The sequence below is a fragment of the Littorina saxatilis genome, linkage group LG4 (genome assembly GCF_037325665.1).
Source record: "Littorina saxatilis isolate snail1 linkage group LG4, US_GU_Lsax_2.0, whole genome shotgun sequence".
Classification (NCBI taxonomy): domain Eukaryota; kingdom Metazoa; phylum Mollusca; class Gastropoda; order Littorinimorpha; family Littorinidae; genus Littorina; species Littorina saxatilis.
The window spans coordinates 51,789,021-51,801,708 of NC_090248.1; the positions used below are offsets into that span (position 1 = coordinate 51,789,021).

At 37.3% G+C, this 12,688-nt stretch overlaps 1 protein-coding gene across 5 annotated transcripts in view; it reads left to right on the plus strand.

Moving 5' to 3' along the window:
* The window catches only part of LOC138965040 (leucine-rich repeat serine/threonine-protein kinase 2-like), a 135,432-nt gene that overhangs the window by 22,940 nt on the left and 99,804 nt on the right, over positions 1-12,688 (plus strand). The window lies entirely within an intron of this gene.

Consider the following 12,688-nt stretch of genomic DNA (forward strand, 5'->3'; position numbering starts at 1 on the left):
GCTTGTTATATTCAGCTCGTGTTTTTGTTTGAATACTTGCTTTCTTACTTTTGTAGTCATCAAAGTCTGTTTGTATCTGTTTGAATTCTTCGTCAGAAACTTTTGAATCTTCAAGTGCTTTACTGATAGACAGTTTTAGGCTAGACAATTTTGATGATGCAAGAGTGGAAATGGATTCGTGTTTTTCAAGCTTTTTCACAATTTTTTTCATTATAGCTGATGCTATAAATGATAAACCACCAACTGCTGCTGCGACACCACCTAGGATTAGAGAAACTGGAGTCCCTACTCCGGTAGCTAACAGAATTGTTCCCGTTACACCTGCAGCTGATGCAAGGATAGTAGAACCAGTGCTGGCATTAGAAAGGCTGTTGTAAGTTGTTGAGTACTTACGTCTAGCGCGAGAATATTTTTCTAATTCATCTTCTAGTTGTTTTTGTATATTACTAATGTGTGCCAGTCTGAATTGTTGACTTTCTGCTGCACTTTCATCAATATTAGGATAAAGCTTCACACTGCTAGTCATCTTTTAATGCAAAATATAAAATATTTATCTTAATTCTCACTGGCCAGTGTTTCTGCTAAGCTTTGAAGCTGTTCATTGCTTAACACCTTATCTGTATAGTAGAAAGCAATCAAATCAAGATAAGTAAGATTAATACTTCTTATTTCTGTTAAATTATTTATATCTGCGTTAACAACAACATTTTGGTTTGACGTCTGTTTTTTTATTGTGTTAGAATCCTTTTGAACAGCAATAAATACTCTGACTTCTTCAACATTTAATGGTCTCCAGTTGAGATTTATTCCTCTCATTAGAACAGTGTTTGTGGTTTCTTCCCTTTTCCTGACAACTATATCAAATATCATAGTTGCATTCTGCCCTATTGGAAGCTTGGGTATAAAATCGACAATGGTGTCAGCGTCCTTTTCAACACTTTGTTTTCTGTGAATGAGATAGTTGTTCTTATGGAAAGGTTTAACTGCAACTTCTCCCCTGCTGTTAAACGCAGGAACAAGGCTAACAATTAGTGGTTTAGCATTGATTGACTTACGGAATGTGTCGTCTTTTCCAACAAGAGTGTATGGACTCACAAATTCAAACTTCATTTCCCAGTCAATCTTTTTCATAACAGGACTAAGTACCCATTTTTTATTCTGATGTTTCCACATGTAGAATGTGTCATCGACAATTGGATCAGGTACATTAACATCACGGATTTGACCTAGTTTGAGGAATCTTGGTTTCTTTTCATCGTCGATTTCCTTTCTCTTGTAATAACCGGTGTCTGTAAACTCGAATGCATACACTGCACCAACTTCAGCATTGCTCTCAAAGTCGATAGCGTCTGCTAAATCTTTCAACTCTATAGTTGAACATGCAACAGGATAAGCTATTGTAGGTCCACTCGACATTTTAATACTCAATATTTTATGGAACTATTTCCAATGTAATGTTAAACAAACAATCAACTGGTTGTCCACTTTGATTTTTCAGATCAATGTGTAGGAATTCATGACACCCTTCCTCCAAGTCCTTGAACTGAAGTGTCTTAAATGTTGGCACGTGCATTTTACAAAAAGAGGCATCACTCGGTGGAAGAATCCTAAGCAGATCAGAACGCTGATCATTAAACAGATTATAGGATGTGTTAAGCTCTCTCATGTGAACAAACAGTACACTGTTAACATCCATGTCAATGGGACGTGTTCCCTTGTATATTTTTGTAATTCCAAGCATATCAAGGAGTTTGGTTGGAAACTCAACGTTTACTTCTCTAGTTTTGGGCATAGTAAGAGTAGCAATGAGACTTGCATGATTTAAACTCGCTGTAATACCTACTGGAGCAAACAATTCTTTCTCTAAAGTGCAGAAGTCATAGTAACCATCTTCTACAGAATGTGTTTTACCATTAATTCTAACCCAGTTGTTAGCCTTTTTTTTACTGATATTATACCAAGTAACCTTGTACATAATTTCATGCAGTGCAACTTTCATTCCTCCATTTTGATTGTTGATAGGGTTTGCAAGTTTAACTGGCACACCAGTCTTCACATTTGTTAGTGTGATAAACATTTTTTATTCAACAACAAAAATGAGTCAGTATAAATTCAACAAAGACGTTAAATACAAAACTGGACCATATTACAATCCAAAGACTATTTCTTTCCATGAGTTGGACTTTGCTGTAACAGAAACAGAATCCATTCGCGTTAAAGTGCCTGACCCATTCCATTCTTACCTAAATCCCCCAATCAAAAATGACAGTGTTCCAAAGATGTGGAACTCTCACCCAATTCAGTTCTATCAGAATCAGTTAAACTTTGCAATATTCTGTGCAACCACAGGATGTGGAGTGTCCTATGCAGACCACATGAATAATTCAAACTTACTGACAAAGTGTGTGTACACATTTCACGTTTACTATCAGTGCAGGAGAATCTTGTCTGAACTTCAGGCACCAATGCCGCATGAAAAGAGCTGGAACCCATTCAACAATAGGATAAACATGAAAGTGTATGAGCGTCTCTGCAATGAATTCAATATAGATTTTAAGACCGACTTTAGGCAAAAGCAAGACAAAAACCATGGTATGGGAACACTATATTTATGGGGTGTCCACAGGAGGTATAATTTTGATTACTGGCCAGGTCATACATCTTTTTCTTCAAATGTGCAGGTACAGTTAGGATCAATAGAACAAGAGCACCACAATGCATGGACTACTTTTATATTAGACACCGGCAAAGGTTTCACTGGATCAGGTGTTGAAAGGATCAATGAATCTATCCGAACATATGCGTGGTGCTTGCTAGGCTCGCAGGCACAGACACGATCAAACATAATGAGAACAAGCACAGGGTTTGGTGCACAGAAACAGTTGTTATCAAATTTAGAAGATGTCATAAACTCTGCAGTTGATCTGCCTTCCAGCATCAAAAGGTATCAAGACTCTCTCCGTTATGCAAGATCAAAAGTTGACTTTGCTGTTGGTAACGGCCTTTACATGTTACCTTCTGATCTCCAGCTGCAGATTGGAACAATAACAAATTATAACAATGAAATCATTATTGCTAGTGACACCCAGCCGCTTGGAAAGGGTGAAGAACTGAATTCAGAAATCAGAACGATGTTACAGCCATATCACAATGAACAGAAACAAAGCGTGACAAGTGAAGATCACGCTGCAGGTGAAGATCATTCTGTCACTAGTGATGATCAAGCTGTTAGTATTAGTGATGATCATGAATCGCAGAAGACTGCTCTAGTAATTGGTGGAGTGGGTGTAGGCTTACTTTTGCTTTATTCTCGTTAGCAGAACACCTGCAATTAAAACTATTAGAGTCCAGAGATGTTCAGCCATGAAACCAACAACTTTACCTGCAAAAGATAACAGCCAGCTAACAATTGAACCAATGATTCCTGGAAGTGCACCCAAAGCTTTTGCTGCTAGTTTCTTTAATAGTTCTGCAATGTGTTTGAGTTGTTTCTTTACCCATCCCGGATCAGATGGAGATGAAGGTGAAGGTGGAGGTGGAGGTGTGACAGTGCCACCTGTGAGTGTTAACACTAATGTGCTTATTGCAAATCCTAACGCAGTTAGTATACTAGCTATTGTGATTCCCTGCTCTCTGAAAAGCGTTCTAATTCTTTCAGCAAGAGTTGTGTCTTCGTAAAGGATTCTTTGAATTGTATTTTTTATTCTGCTGACCTGTGTTCTCAGTTGTTCTCTATTGTTACTTAGAACTTCTAACCTTATGGCTTTCTCCTCCTGCAAATCTTTTAAACGCTTAGAAATTCTGTTTTTTACTTCTTGTTCTAGGTTCAAATCATCAGCATCAGCAAGTTTTTGTTTCTCTTTGTTTATATCTTCATCCAGCTGACCTAGTTTTGACAGATTATTTGCTATTTCACCTCTGATGGTTTGTAGTGATTGATTAAGGGCTTGTATTTCTCTCATAGGTAATAGTTCATGTGGAGTCTTCAGTGAAGTTTCCTCAGAAAAAGAAGTCTCTATCTCTTGTATAAGTTGATCAGCCTCATCTGCAAGTTTATTAAGATCTTGCAATGGAACAGATTCTATTTGAGTAGCAGTTGGTAGTCCTAGTTCTGCTTGTTGAAGTAAGGAAACAACATGGGAAGATGATGACCGTGTGCTAGGCACAATATCTAATTGCCTAAGTCGATTAGCAGTAAGTTTTTGTTTTAGTGAAACTTTTGATAGAAACTTAGCAGGATTAGATTTATATGTAAGTTGGACTTTTTCTCCTTTATCGTTAGTTGTATATAAATGATTTGCTTCCATTTTGAACTGGTTTGGATCTAAAACATCAGGTTCTTCTCCTAAACTTTTGTAGAAATCTCTAACTTTACCTTCCAGAAGTTCATGTCGTGCCACCTCATAATGCAGTGAATGATGATAGGGAACCAAAGGGATTGCTTCGCTCATGTCGTCCGCTGGCTCAAATAAATCTTCAAATCCACCTTCTGCCATTTGTAACTTATTTTTTATTTTGAAAATAAAAAAAGATGGCACAATCGTTCGGTTCTGTTCTTGATCCTTACAGAAGGCTGAAAGAACCTCTCGGGGTAAAAGGAATAAGGCAAACAGTTATAGTTACAAATAATCCTTCTACTATTGATCAGAATGAAATACTTACTGTTAGGTTTCCTAATCTAGGTAAGAACGATGTTATTGTACCAGGCACTGTAAGACTATCATTCAAATTAGAATTAGAATCTGGCTCAGATGAAAATAGGACTTTGGCTTATAATGTAGGAAGAGCAATTGTGAGGAAGATTACTGTCAAACTGGAAGGGCGGGAAGTGATGTCATTGAATAATGCAGATGTATTTTTAGTTTACGCAGATAATTGGTTGACTGACAATGAAAAGAAAAACAGAGTGTTTCAAGGGATTCAGTCAGACAATGGGATAAAAGTTAGAATAGGAGCAGGAGATAAAGCTGACAACAAAAAAGATAACGCTGTCAATGTTGCTTTTGGAAACAAATTTTGTATTCCACTTGATTTTGAACTCATAAATTCACATCCTCCCTTCTATCAAGGAGCATTGCGTGACAGGCTGTCATACGACCTGACTTTCAATAGTTATGATCGTGTTATGCTTTCACAAGACCCGGAAGCAAAGTATAAGGTGTCTGGAATTTCTTTAGAGTTTGATGTTGTAAACCATCCTGAACTGGCTAGACTTATAGAAAATCAGTACAGTTCTAAGCTGCCTATCTATTATGAAAGAGTGTTGAATCACAGTACACTTTCAAAAAGCCAGGCTGATCCAATCTGGAACATTAACTTGAATACACCAGCTAGGTCAATGAAGGGAATACTTATGTTGTTTGAGGAACCAAAAGATTCATATGAAAGGCAAATAGAAAAGTTTTACAATCCACTAATCAATAGAGTATATTGCACAATTGAAGGGCAGCCAAACCAAATATTTGCATCTGGCATGCTGCCATACCAACACTATGATGAAGCAAGAAAGTACTTTACTGGAGGAAGATTGAAAGACCCAACATCTGATCTTGTGGCTAAAGATCTACATTTACACGGTGTTGGCGTAGAAGATTTCTTGACAAATAAATATGCGTTATGGCTGGATCTCAGAACAACTGACGACAACAAACTGCATGGAAGTGGAAGGCGAATTGAAAACGGATCAGAAGGAATCACAATACAAATTGAAAAGGAAGTAGGGAGTAGTAGTAAATCAGTTAAGATCTACGTGTTTGTTGTGTCAGATGCGCAGTTAAACATCTCTGAAAGCAGATTACAGGATATTGTTTATTGAACGTGTTAAAATGAAGTATCTAGATTTTCTTCCAAAAGATCCACACTGTTCTTTGATTTGTGGGGCAACAGGTTGCGGCAAAACAAGATATGTTTTGGATTTATTACAGACTGTTTACATAAATCACTTTGAACACATAGTCATATTCTGTCCAACCATAAAGCATAACAGAACATACAAGGAGAGAAAATTCATATGGTCTGATCAAAATATATTTATTGTAAATCCTTCTGATCGTCTAAATGTTTGCTTGGAGCATTATTTCGATCTTTTTCAGAACACGCCAACACTGTTTATTATTGATGACTGTGCAGCAGAACGTGACATTGTTAGAAAGAAAAGTGCACTAGCAAAGCTTGCATTCAGTGGACGACATGCATTAATATCAGTTTGGATATTAACACAAAAATACAATGCAGTTCTGAAAGACTTTAGAGAGCAACTCAAAACAATAACATTGTTCTATTCAAAGGACCGTGACAGTTTTGAAGAGTGTCTTCGAGAAAATGATGTCATTGAAAACAAACAGGAGAGAGAAAGAATAAAGAATAATCTGAAATCTTCTAAGCACTCGAAACTGGTTTTAAAAACTGATCAACCAGTTCAGTATGTATGTTTGTAGAAATCCTTGCTAAGTTCTTGTCAAGTTCTTACTCAAGTTCTTGTCAAGTTCTTACTCAAGTTCTTGTCAAGTTCTTGTCAAGTTCTTGTCAAGTTCTTGTCAAGTTCTTACACAAGTTCTTGTTAAGTTCTTACTAAGTTCTTGTTAAGTTCCTACCCAAGTTCTTACTCAAGTTTAATTACTAGATTTTTATTTTATTCTGCATCAAAATAAAATGAACTGTGATGAATTGCTGATGCAGACTGCTACAGATATTGAAATCTGTGACAGTAGGACTATACCTGATAAAAAAGAAAGATTGTATTCACTTGCTGTTTGTGGAAAAACAAAACACTACCTTGGGCAGCAGTTAACTGTGGAAGAAGTACAACATCTTTCCTCAGAAGATATAGAAAAGTATCATGGACGGTATGAATCAGTGCTTGGTTCTAAGATGGTTAGAAGTATTGGACAGACTGTTATAGGTTTGTACACAAAGATTTTTGGACATTTTACACCTCTCGACTCGGAGGAAGACTTAACACATGATCTAACTCATGACCCTGTTGTTTCCAAGTCCCTCGAATCTCTTGCCTGTGGCCTGTATTATCGATTTGGTGCTTTATTAGTACCATTTGTTGCTGGATTAATTACTTTCAAACACATTAATTTTCAGAATAAAAAAGATGACAGATCAGTTGAAGCAGACAGTGGAGCAGACGAAAATACCAGAAGTGAACACAGTGACAAAGAAACCTGGTAGAGTAGAAGCAGGAAAAAAACTAGCCGAATGGAACAGACAAAAAAAGTTAAATCAAAAGGCAAAGCAGAACATTATGTCTGAGGTTGAGCAGACACCAAACATTCCTGAAGTGACTAAGGTCACACAAACTGATCAAGAATTAAAATCTTCATTTCTATCATACAGAAAAGTAGCTGTAGCAGCTGTTGTTGGAGGAGGTGGATACTTGCTTTACAAACTTTGGCAAGGCAAATATAAAGTGTCAGAAAAACCAAAATCAGAAACACCAAAATCAGAAACACCAAAACCAACAAACAAAGCAGTACAAACAATAACAAAGCCCACAGTAGTACCTGCAGTGGATTCATTTCATATGGAATAATTTTAATATTTTAATTTTGATAACATAAAAATGAGTTCTGAAAAGACAATAGTTAATCTAGTTTATCACGCTGCAGTGATTGGAGGCTTGAGTGTAGGTTACACAATGCTGGGTAAAAGTCTCCTCAGAATGAAACCAGCCGACTTGGGAAAGTTAGACTTCGAAGACGGTGCTAAACTAATTGGTGTTGTGACAGCTTCCTTTGCAACAAAAGACTTCCTGGTGAAGCAAGGAATTATTCCAGAAAATATAAACATGTAAGACAGTAAAATGGCTAGCTTGGTTATGATGGTGGGAGGTGCGATTGTAAATGCGCTTGCATTTTCTGGCAGCAACTATTTGTTTTCTAAACTGCAAAATGGTGAAGAGAGGGAAAGGCACAACAAAGCCATGGAACAACTGGCGAAAGCACAGGATGAATACGAGAAGAAACGAATTGCGCAGTTAGACTTTATGAATGATAAACTCAGGCAGCAAGGACATGCAAACAAAACCTTTGACAATGTTGATGCAGCCATTCAAGAATACTATCTTGTAACTGGAAAGAAAATGAAGACAAGTGCTCCTCCAAAACTGGGTGACTTTTATCAGCCTTCAGAAGAGCAGAAGGTGGGCGAGATTGTTTTCATTGTTATTGGTATGGCTGTTGTTTACTTTATTGCGCGTGCTGTCAAATCTTAATATTCTGTCATTTAAAAAACCATGAGTGATGCTTTGTTATCTAAAATATATTATTCCCCAAAAGGATACTGGAAAGGAAGAACTGCTATTGACAAGCTCAGTGACGCAGCAGGTGTTTCTCAAGATATAGCAAAGAAATGGTTGTCAAAGCAGGCAGTTTGGCAGATCTATTTACCTGCACCAAGAAAAATTACACGACCACACTTTGTTAACATTAAACCGAATGACACTCATCAAATAGACCTGCTGTATTTACCGCACGACACAGTCAGAAGGAAGAAATATAAGTATGCACTGACTGTAGTTGATGTTGCAACAAGATACAAAGATGCTGAACCGTTGACAGAGAAAAGTGCTATAGCTACAGCTGTTGCCCTGCAAGAAATTTACAGACGTGGACCACTAAAGTATCCCAGAATGATTCAGTGCGATGATGGTAAGGAGTTTAAAGGAGCTGTCAACCAGCTTCTGTTAAAACATCATGTTACAGTGAAGAGAGGTATTCCAGGAAACCACAGGTCACAGGCTATTGTTGAGAGCTTTAACAAACAGTTGGCAGAAAAACTGTTTTCATATCAGTACCATCAGGAATTTTTAGACACAGAAAGTAAATTGCGTAACACTGAATGGGTCAAAAGATTACCATCAGTACTTAGAGCAATGAATCTGGAGGTATTTAAAGCTACAGGGTTAAGACCAGTTGATGCAATCAAACAGAAAACAATACCTGTTGCTCCAAAGTCAACAACACCAGTGGCATTACTACCTTTCAATCAGAAAGTCAGATATTTATATGCACCCGGTGAAGCTGAGGGTGACAGCAGGAAGCGTGCAACGGATCCAATCTGGAGTATTGACATTCATGAAATCAAGAGAGTAGTAGAGACAAATCCACCTATATATTACTTGAGAGAACCAGCACCGCAAAGAGCCTTTGTAAAAGAGGAATTACAATTAGTTCCACGTGGTACAAATGTTAAATGATTTTTTATTTCAGATTTTATAGTGTTAACAAAAATGGAAGCTCTGAGAAAGAATTCTAAGCAACTTTATTTTTTTAATTTATATTTTTATTTTGAGTTATAAAATCAAACTCACAGCGATGGAAGACTCTGTATTAGAATCTTTATCGACAGTATTTGACACCGTTGAATTACAAGTAACGGATCCTCAAAATGTGCAGTCCAGTGTGCAAGACGCCATTGAACAAATTCCAAACAATTTGTTGATTGAACCTCCAGTAAAAGTGCAGATAGTCAGTTTAATAAAATACAAAACAGTCAGTGATGAGGTGCTAGAAGTTCATGTTTCAACTAGACAACTAGCACTTAATTCTATGGCAGAATTGAATGGAAACTGGGCAGATGAAATGATGAAACGGTTTGAGCAAGCTGCAGAGGATGCAAAGATGAAAGGATCCGGATGGTCAGAAGGTGAAATTCTAAAAATAGAATTGAAGCTAAGTAAATTTGCCCCCATCAGAGGTAGAAGTTACATACCTTTACCTCCTGCTCTTGTCAAAAAACGTGCTGTGCTGAACATAAAGAATGATGATGACAAATGTTTTATGTGGTGTGTTCTGGCAAGACTGTACAGTGTAAAGAAAAATGCAGAAAGAGTGTCTAACTATCATGCATACAGAAATAAACTAAACTTTACTGGTATTGAATTTCCTGTCAGCATTACAAGCATTGACAAATTTGAACAGCAAAACAAACCCATCACCGTAAATGTTTACACGTGGGATGAGGAAGATGAACTGAAACCAGTCAGAATATCAAAGAACTCACCAACGATTGGTGATTGTGATACTAACCATGTTGACATGTTACTAATGACTGATGGTGTAAAATATCATTACACTTTGATTCGTACAATGAGTAGACTGATGGCGAGCACAAGCAATCACAATAGTAAACAAGACTTTTGTAGGCGATGTCTCTTGCGTATTCCATCAATTCATGCAGCACTTATACACAAGCAACATTGTAAGAGCGTTGATGATGCGGTTGTGAAGTTAACAACACCGCCGCCAGACAGCAAAGTGTATTTTAAGAATGTATGCAAACTACAGAAAAATCCTTATGTTGTTTATGCTGACTTTGAATCTATCATTGTGCCATATGAAGGACCTTTACCAAAAGACCTACCTAAAACAGTAACTCTAAGTAATCATCAAGTCTGTTCATATGCATTTATTGTTGTTAGTTCAGATGGTAAACATTCTAAACCGCAATTGTACAGAGGACCTAATGCAGCAAAGAACTTCTTACAGCAAATGAACCAAGTGCGAAATGACTGCTCCAAACAACTGAATCTTTCAGACATTGTTATGAAACCTGAAGACCAAGAACAGTTTAACTCTACCACACAGTGTTGGATATGCGAACAAAGTCTAACACCAAACACAGACAATCCAATAGTAAGAGATCATGATCATGTAAGTGGGCAGTTCCGAGGAGCAGCACACAGCAAATGTAATCTACAATTAAAGTTTGATCCTAAGACTTGGAAGCTTCCAATCTTCTTCCATAACTTGCGCGGTTATGATTCACATCTGATCATGCAGGCAGTAACTGATGAATACAAAGCAAGATGCATTGCGCAGTCTTCAGAAAAGTACATGGCCTTTACTCTGAATAGTTTATACTTCTACGATTCTGCTCAACATCTGATGGGAACACTTGAGTCTTTATCTTCATCACTAACTGCTTTCCCAATCACATGTAAGTACTTTGACAGTGACTTAGTTAGAAAGGGAGTCTATCCATATGAATACATGGATTCGTGGGAGAGGTTTGATGAAGATGAGTTACCACCAAAGGATGCTTACTTCTCACGGCTGAAGGGTAAAGGTATAAGTGACGAAGACTATGAACACGCTAAGACTGCATGGAATAAATTAGGATGTAATACAATGGGTGATTATCATGATCAATATTTGTTGGCTGATGTTTGTTTACTTGCAGATATATTTGAGAATTACAGAAGAACATGTATGAAGCACTACAATCTAGATCCTTCACATTACATATCTGCACCAGGCATGAGCTGGGATGCATTTCTTAGATTTACAGGAGTAAAGATTGACTTGCTATCAGATCTACCTACACTTCAGATGATTGAAAATGGACTACGTGGAGGAATCAGTATGGCTTCACACAATTACTGCAAAGCCAACAACAAATACTTGGACGACTTTGATCCTATGAAACCTTCTAATTACATCATGTATCTAGATGCAAACAATTTGTATGGTTGGGCAATGTGTCAGACGCTTCCACTTCGGAACTTTAAGATCTATTCAGGACCATTTTCACAATGTGTTGTGCTGACAATATTAAAAGCAGGCCCAGACAGTCGAAAGGGATGGATACTAGAAGTTGACTTAGACTATCCACTATCACTTCATGATCTACATAATGATTATCCTTTAGCGGCTGAGAGGTTAAAAGTAAACCCAAGAGAACCTCCAAAGCTGGTGCCCAATCTGTTTCACAAAAAGAAGTATGTGTGTCACTACAGACTGTTACAGTTTTACATTAGACATGGATTAATTTTGAAGGCTGTTCATCGTATAATTTTATTTGATCAAGAACAGTTTATGAAACCTTACATCATGAAAAACACAGAACTGAGAACCAAAGCCGCTGATGCATCAGAGAAAGACTTTTTTAAACTGATGAACAACAGTTGCTTTGGTAAGACAATGGAAAACCCACACAAGAGAAAGGATGTTAGACTTGTTACAAGAGAAAATGAGGCCATCAAGCTGACATCCAAACCACAGTATCAAGACTTTAAATACTTTCATGAACAGCTGTATGGTATCTTAATGAAAAAAACTTGTAGTCAAGCTTGACAAACCAGTATTCATAGGCTTTACTGTGCTAGAGTTGTCAAAACTGTTGATGCTTGAGTTTTTGTATGATTATTTGAAACCAAGATATCCCAAATCGAGAGTACTTTACACAGACACAGATTCATTCTTACTTGACATTCCAGCGGATGACATTTACAAAGATCTAGAAGCTGAAAGTCCTGCAGTAAAAGGAAAAGATTCTTTTTATGACACTTGCGACTACCCTAAAGAATCACCATTGCACTCAAATGTTAACAAGAAGGTTATTGGAAAGATGAAAGATGAAATGAATGGGAAGATAATTAAGGAGTATGTTGGATTGCGTGCAAAGATGTACAGTGTTGCAAGTGAGAAAGGGGTGGTTAAAAAAGCAAAGGGTGTAAGCAAACAGGTTGTAAAGTCGAGCATATCGCATGATAACTACAAGGAAGCACTGTTTCAGAAGCGAGTGTTTCACCATGACAACCCTAAGATCAGTTCCGCGCTTCATCAGATCAACACAACTATTGTAAACAAGAAATCTTTAGATGCTAATGACACAAAGCGCGTTTATTCATCACCAGAATATTCTTATGCAATTGGCCACTGGAGAACAAACGCAAATA